This window comes from Lytechinus pictus, chromosome 17, assembly GCF_037042905.1.
Source record: "Lytechinus pictus isolate F3 Inbred chromosome 17, Lp3.0, whole genome shotgun sequence".
Classification (NCBI taxonomy): Eukaryota; Metazoa; Echinodermata; class Echinoidea; order Temnopleuroida; family Toxopneustidae; genus Lytechinus; species Lytechinus pictus.
This window is the reverse complement of record NC_087261.1, coordinates 12,149,270-12,155,819: the sequence shown is the minus strand read 5'-3', so window position 1 is coordinate 12,155,819 and position 6,550 is coordinate 12,149,270. Positions and strand designations below refer to the sequence as shown.

Below are 6,550 nucleotides of genomic sequence, written 5' to 3'. Positions count from 1 at the left end.
TCATGCAAAAAATCACAATCCTATGGTCATTTTTACGTTTTTGTACACGGTTTTGGAAAAAAAAGTTGGGGGGGGGGGGCTGAAGCCCCCCCAGCCCCCCGCTTCCGCGGCCCCTGTGGGGGTGCGTCAAACGCAATTGCTTCCGGAGGGTGCTACGGGATTGGTTGATGGTCAATACACACCACAAACTTTGACTTTGTTTAAAAATACTAATGGAAATCTAATGAATTCAATTCAAATTTTTCTATCAATATGATTAAACGTTACGACTCCCGAATACACATGAGATAGACAGGAAATTATGAGGCGCCGAATGTACCAATATTATATAGAACAATTATTTGTTATATAATCATTATTTATTAAATAATAACTATTATTTATATATAATTTACATTTTATTTGTAAATAACTACTATTATATAAAATATCATTTCTAATTATTTATATATAATTCCAAGTAATACTTCATTATTTGTAAATAATAATAGTTCGACATTCCATTATTTATAAATAATGATTATTTGTTTTTCATTATTTATAAATAATGATTATTTGTTTTTCATTATTTATAAATAATGATTATTTGTTTTTCATTATTTATAAATAATGATTATTTGTTTTTCATTATTTATAAATAATGATTATTTGTTTTTCATTATTTACAAATAATTATTATTTGTTTTTCATTATTTATAAATAATGATTATTTGTTTTTCATTATTTATAAATAATTTGTCGAGTTTTCCATTATTTATAATATTTTGTTAAATAATGAAAACGTCTACTTCATTATTTATAAATAATTTTTTCGAGTGCACCATTATTCTCATTATTTATAAATAATCATTATTTAATGTTCGAGTTTTCCATTATTTATAAATAAAGATTATTTGTTAAATAATGAAATATCTACTTCATTATTTATAAATAATAATTTTGTTTCAATATCCCATTATTTATAAATAATCATTATTTATAAACAATTTTTACAGTTTGCCATTATATACAAATAATCATTATATATATACAAATAACCATTATTTATTAAATAATGCCATTATTTATTAAATAATGCCATTATTTATTAAATAATGGAAAACTCGCTATAACATGCAAATGTGGGACCGCCCATGATATGAATATTCATGATGCGATTTCCTTTTTCGTGATTTTTCCGCTTCACAAATTTTTGTCCATTTCCTCTTCATAATGACATTTCTTGAAGCAATTTTCTAGGGATATGGTCTGATTGTAATATTCTTGATTTTCTATATAACTTCGTCTTCGTACAAATATCAAAAAGTGTAATTTTATACGATTTTTCCTACAGTTCACAATCCCCATAGGCGCGCGTGTACGGTAGGGACAACCGGTGAATCGACGGAGTGCTCTTCATCGAAATACTACGTTGGTTGGTCCCCGGAAGTGGCGGGCGGAATTTAGCCCGAATCCTCGATGGAAGTCGATCAAGTGCATATGAGCTGAGAGAGTGAAATATCAGTGTACTTGTACAGGCCCTTCTACTTTTTATATATATTTCTTGTTGCTTTTTTTGTGAAGTTAATTTTTCCTGGTGTAGAGATAAGTTTCAGTTCTAATAATGCACTTCAAATACATTTTGGAGTGTCTGTTTGAGGCGTTTGGGGCGATTTCACCCTGGCCCCAAAATGCTCGCAACGACAATAAGGGGGCATGATGACCCCTAATTTTTTAAAAACTTATTTTTCTATTGAAAATTATCACAAAATTCACCAAAAGTGTGCACGAAAGCCTTCGTATTTCACTTTTAAAACTCCAAAAAGTGCCCAAATGACAAGCTTGGTCGCTTCGCTGTGTCGCTTTCAACTTGAGAAAGTTTACGCGTCTGCTTCCCCCCCCCCCCCCCCCTCCTCCGAAAGAAATTCTGTATACGGCCATGCTCTAAAGAGCCTGGCACATTGATTTATGTATACTTCATTTTCATTATTTTTATCTCATTATTATCATGGCCTTACGCAGAATTTTTTCCGGGGGGGGGGTGGGGAGAGCAGGACGCGCGTAAACTTTCTCATAAAAATCTTGAGAAAGCGAAGCGACCAAGCTTGTCATTTGAGCTTGGTCGCGTCGCTGTCTCGCTTTCAAGATTTTTTTGAGAAACTTTACGCGCGTCCTAGCTGCTCCCCCCCCCCCCCCCCTGGTAAAAATTATGTGTAAGGCCATGATGATAATGTGATAAAAATAATGAAAATGAAAGTATACATAAATCAATGTGCTAGGCTCTTTAGAGCATGGCCGTATACAGAATTTCTTTCGGAGGAGGGGGGGGGGGAGCAGACGCGTAAACGTTCTAAAGTTGAAAGCGACACAGCGAAGCGACCAAGCTTGTCATTTGGGCACTTTTTGGAGTTTTAAAAGTGAAATACGAAGGCTTTCGTGCACACTTTTGGTGAATTTTGTGATAATTTTCAATAGAAAAATAAGTTTTTTTAAATTTAGGGGTCATCATGCCCCCGTATTGTCGTTGCGAGCATTTTGGGGCCAGGGTGAAATCGCCCCAAACGCCTCAAACAGACACTCCAAAATGTATTTGAAGTGCATTATTAGAACTGAAACTTATCTCTACACCAGGAAAAATTAACTTAACAAAAAAAGCAACAAGAAATATTTATAAAAAGTAGAAGGGCCTGTACAAGTACACTGACATTTCACTCTCTCAGCTCATATGCACTTGATCGACTTCCATCGAGGATTCGGGCTAAATTCCGCCCGCCACTTCCGGGGACCAACCAACGTAGTATTTCGATGAAGAGCGCTCCGTCGATTCACCGGTTGTCCCTACCGTACACGCGCGCCTATGGGGATTGTGAACTGTAGGAAAAATCGTATAAAATTACACTTTTTGATATTACTACGAAGACGAAGTTATATAGAAAATGAAGAATATTACAATCAGACCATATCCCTAGAAAATTGCTTCAAGAAATGTCATTATGAAGAGGAAATGGACAAAAATTTGTGAAGAAAAATCACGAAAAAGGAAATCGCATCATGAATATTCATATCATGGGCGGTCCCACATTTGCATGTTATAGCGAGTTTTCCATTATTTAATAAATAATGGCATTATTTAATAAATAATGGCATTATTTAATAAATAATGGCATTATTTAATAAATAATGGCATTATTTAATAAATAATGGTTATTTGTATATAAATAATGATTATTTGTATATAATGGCAAACTGTAAAAATTGTTTATAAATAATGATTATTTATAGATAATGGGATATTGAAACAAAATTATTATTTATAAATAATGAAGTAGATATTTCATTATTTAACAAATAATCTTTATTTATAAATAATGGAAAACTCAACAAATTATTTATAAATAATGAAAAACAAATAATCATTATTTATAAATAATGAAAAACAAATAATCATTATTTGTAAATAATGAAAAACAAATAATCATTATTTATAAATAATGAAAAACAAATAATCATTATTTATAAATAATGAAAAACAAATAATCATTATTTATAAATAATGAAAAACAAATAATCATTATTTATAAATAATGGAATGTCGAACTATTATTATTTACAAATAATGAAGTATTACTTGGAATTATATATAAATAATTAGAAATGATATTTTATATAATAGTAGTTATTTACAAATAAAATGTAAATTATATATAAATAATAGTTATTATTTAATAAATAATGATTATATAACAAATAATTGTTCTATATAATATTGGTACATTCGGCGCCTCATAGGAAATACATACAAATACAATAATAATGATAATATGCATTTTGTATAGCGCCATCTATCTATCTATTCTTACTATTACTGTTAGTATTGTTACTAGTATTATTACACCGGATTTAGTTCGAGCTGCCTTTCAGTGCTCGTGCATTCAATGAATTAATCCTGCCGGGGACCCATTCACCTCGCAAGGGTCGATTGGAGCATAGTGTCTTGCTGAAGGAAAACACGCCATGGCTAGGATTCGAACCCACGACCCTCTGTTTGAAAGGCTAGAGTCAGAACCACTCGACCACGGCGCGCCCACAATTCAAATTATCTTGAAATGAGCCTAACAATTATTTCAGGGGCGTATTGTACTTACTTTTCCTTTGCACAAGTCCAAAATAATGTTCGTCTCCCCATCACTGTGAATGGACACTAGATCGGAAAAACCAGGAGAATGATCGTCTTCCTGATCTTTCCAGTTGATGTTCCGACAGTTCGTCAGTGCTCGAGAAAAGTTGACTCTCTCATCAAAGTAACAATAAAGATTGCCTTCATACCATCCGAAAATATCTTGACAGCTCGAATTATCTGCTGTACCTGGAAAAAAAAAATCGAAGGAAACCCCACATTAATTCCTGTCATCAAATGTTTCGGTCACTGACGGATCCAGGGGGAGGGGGCACATCCGGCTCGTGCCCCCCCCCCCCCCTTGAAAATCACAGCATATATTTTTAATTGCAATATGTCCTTCATACACAAGTGTTGCCTTTTTCTTTGTTTCTTGTCAAATTTTCTTCGGGTAAATGCTTTGAAAATTCCTGGATCCGCCCCTGGTGGCTGTTTCATAAAGCCGTTCGTAAAGTTACGAACGATTTTACGCACGACTTGAACATGTTCTTAGGTCATAGCTCAATTACATATAGGGATATCACATAGCACAAGAAAGGATCACAAGTCGTGCGTAAAGTCATTCGTATCTTACGAACAGCTTTATGAAACACCCCCCAGGTTATGGTTACCAGCCATCTTGATAGATCAGTAATAGGCCTACATGAACTCTTATATTGGCCACACCCACACAAGCACAACCTCACGTCCACTGGCTCACTTACAATTAAAATTGCAAAAATAATGTTTGTACTGCATGTGTAAGTGCGTTTGTCTGTGAGGGTGAGAGTATGGGTGTGTGTTTTTGCATACGTGTTTGTTGGGTCGTTCATGTGAATGTTTGTGTGTCTTGACGATTTGTTTTACAAAACGAGAACCCCAGGAATCATGCAAAATTAGAAGACAATGATTTTTTCAACGATTACTGAACTAATAATGCATTAATTTGGTATAGGTCATTCAATTGCAATTAACGTAAATGTCTCTAAAATACTAAAAAGTTCAACCAATTGTAAAGAGATTCTTTGCTTATCTAAATTTTGAGGTATTGTGGGAATGGAGCATATTGACATTGTCAGCTTGAATGTTTTACAGCTGTGCAAATACGGGTACGGATAATTAATTTTCCTGAATGGTGTTATGATTAGCTATGCAACTTGGAATTACTACCAAGGGTGTTTCATACCCCCCAAAAAAAATGTCCGTAAAGTTTTCTTGCTTTTATTGTCATTGTTTTGCGAGCCAACGTAATAATACGGCAAGCCTTAATTTATGGTGCGGCATGATTCGTACTTTGTAGATTACTCGATCTTCGTGTTGCTACTTTGTATCATAAATGCCTGTTGTACTATTTTATTCATGTATATTCATCTTGTATCATGCGAAGTAATTCATGCCCGTTCTTCTTCTTCTACTTCATGCTCGCTTCTATAGCTCTTTTCTTCCCCTCTCTTCTATTTCTTTACCTTCTATGTATTAGCCCTTTCTTTTTGTATTTGTTGTTTAGTTGTATATTTTTACAGGCGTAGGCCTATCCCGGCACAGTCAAGCATCTGCTGCCTTCTGCGTTTTTTTACACCTCCTTCCATGTACATAGAAACTTAATTACATACATTGTTATATTACTATACTGTAGTATTGATTTATTTCATAATATGAAATTGGATGTAACCTGCGTAATGTCAATCGGAAGAAATAAATGTTTAATTGAATTGAAATAGAATTTTTCCTCACGTTCATTGCAATGGGTCCCGTGGAATCCAGCAAAACAGTAACATTTGTAGCTCTCCATAGTCTCCAAACACCAGCCGTTCTCACATAAATATTCTATACAACCTAAGATAATAAATAAACGCCATAAGAAAGTTAAAATAATTTTTGAAATGACTACATATTATCCTTACATAAGTATTTACATAAAGAATTTATTTAGGCCTAGAATGACACAAAAAATATCATTCTTGATATGAACTTCCCACTTTCTCGGTTGGAGTTTAAGTTTGATCTATCACAACACTCTATATGACGGGAACCGGATCTCATTTGAAGGCCTCGATCTTCTAAAACTATGACGTTTTCATCTCACCGGATGGACTTTCAAGGGATTCCGCTAGATGTGTTGTCCTTGAGGGCGTATCAGTGGTCACCAGGTCTGCTGTGCTCGTTTCTCCCGTCTTTGTCATGATCATTTCGTCAGTCAATAGTGATTCTGCAGCTAGAAATATGAACAAAAAATTACAATCACGATATATTATTATTTGTCCTGACATGACTTTTTTTTTATTTTGACAACGAAATTATATGACTAAGCACGTTAGTTTTTCAGTGATCATTGATTTTAAATCAATTACGCTAAACATCACTTTATGTAAAAAAAAATATGTGAAATATATTAGAATTCGTTGGAATCAGTTT

General features: G+C 33.6%; 1 long non-coding RNA gene across 1 annotated transcript; it reads right to left on the bottom strand.

The window, feature by feature from the left end:
• Window positions 1–4,129: 4,129 nt before the first annotated feature.
• Window positions 4,130–6,300, bottom strand: LOC135157184 (uncharacterized). The gene is made up of 3 exons (XR_010296237.1): window positions 6,222–6,300; window positions 5,870–5,971; window positions 4,130–4,345 (listed from the first exon to the last, which is right to left on the bottom strand). It is a non-coding gene; the product is annotated as an uncharacterized LOC135157184 (long non-coding RNA).
• Between the last annotated feature and the right edge of the window lie 250 nt (window positions 6,301–6,550).